This window comes from Cryphonectria parasitica, assembly GCF_011745365.1.
Source record: "Cryphonectria parasitica EP155 unplaced genomic scaffold M406scaffold_6, whole genome shotgun sequence".
Classification (NCBI taxonomy): Eukaryota; Fungi; Ascomycota; class Sordariomycetes; order Diaporthales; family Cryphonectriaceae; genus Cryphonectria; species Cryphonectria parasitica.
Genome location: NW_024468914.1, coordinates 3,891,447 through 3,893,316, shown reverse-complemented (window position 1 = coordinate 3,893,316; position 1,870 = coordinate 3,891,447).

The window sequence follows — 1,870 nt, the reverse complement described above, 5'->3', positions numbered from 1 at the left end:
ATTCTCCGAACTGAACAGAGTTTGATCATACTATTAAGATGAATATGTATAAAGCGAACTGCAAAAAGATCCATTGAGTGAGAATGCAGAATCAGGAGAGAACTGCTGCTGCTGCTGCTGCTCGAGCAGAGTTTGAGAGCAGACGGGAACAGAGAAGAGATTAGCATTAGGATCTATCCAGGTTGTACTCGTATTACAAATGAACTGAAGATGAATACTAATACTCCTGCATTGATTTGAATAATAGCTCAAGCAATAGGGAGAAGCATAAGGATTGAATTGGAAGAATGGTTTGGTTTGCAGTATTTCCTTTAGCAGTTTGCAATGAATTCTTTATTTCTTTACTTCATCTCCCTCTGATCAGACCTAGCACACCATTGGACTTGTTGCAACTTTAGAAGAAAGTTGCTGGGGGAGGACTGTTGTGATGGCCAGAGTGGTAGTCCGTGGAACATGGAGTACAGTGGGTCAAGGGTTCTCATACATATAAAGGATACCACCCACTTTTCAAATTCTTTAGCTATAAGCAACAAAAAAAGCATCCTTTCTCTTCTTTTAAATTTTGAACCCTTTGGACAGGTCTAAGACAGGTTTTTCACCCTGTTCTTGTGCCCGCGTAGCCTTAGTTTGCTGTCCTCATCTGTACAGGCACGCTTGGGTTGCACGAGCCCTTGCCCATTGCTTCAGCAGCTGTTTGTCCCTTTTTCTTTCGAGGGCGACGGCGCCCTAGTTCTGGTTCACTGGGTTTGAGCAAGCAGCTTTACAATCTGTATCTTGCAGCAAGAATAAAAGCAAGAGCAAGGCTGTAGTAGGATCTTGTATTGAGAAACGAGCTAAGTTTGTTCAGTCTCAAGATTCTTTCTTTGTTTTTGATAACGATTCTTTAGCGAATAATATGAATAATATAAATCTGAATAGGATAAGAAGAGAGCTATTGAATGATATTTATAGATATTCTAGTAATAAGAATGATATATAAAAATAAGAAGTTTTCATAGATTGCAGTATTTCTTTAGCGCTTTGCATTTTTCATGCGTTATATTCCAATATACTGCAATTTTTGAATAATGAAAATAGCTTTAAAGCTAGTTAACATGCTCTGTACTGGATGCTTTGAAATTTTTAGATGGGTTTATAGTGTTCTGTGGCGAGTAGTAGCAGATAATACTTCGTTCCTTCTCTTTCAGCAAAATATACGAGATGAAATAGAAAAGATGAAAAGAAAATGTATTTTGCAAATAAAAAGGAAATATGAATAAAAAGAAATCAATCTTCTTTATGAGCTAGGAATGCTGATTTAGTTGGGATTAATATAAATATCTTACTTCTATTTGCTTTCTTCTGTTCTTGCTTCTTCTTTTCTGCTGCTTATATGAAATGTTCACTATTACTAACTCCATTTCCATTCTTAGCATTATCATTTGCTTTAGTTGCTAGATTAATAATCTTTGAATTAGAAATGGTTTGGCTAAGCATAGGATTGTGCTTAATAATATCTGGAATTCAGAATGTAGCGTTGTTGCTTGAATCTGCTTTCTGAATTTCGAGGATATTGTTATCTGATTTCTCTTACTAGAAAGCTTTTATCGAATCCAGCTTTTCTGCTAATAGTTAGCTAGATTAAAGCTTAATATCTTCTTCTTAGAGCATAAGCATCTCAAGTTCCCAAATGCTATTCATATTCCGCATAAACTTTTTGAGATTAATAGCTGAATATATGCTTTTTAGTAAAACTCTATCTATAGTTTTAAGCTTATAAGCATATTTATTTAGAATCTGAGCAATCAGATATAAACTCTTTCACTTATAAGAGATCTTAGCATTGCATAAATAGCTTATTTTCCGAATATAGTTATAAATAAGCACAAGA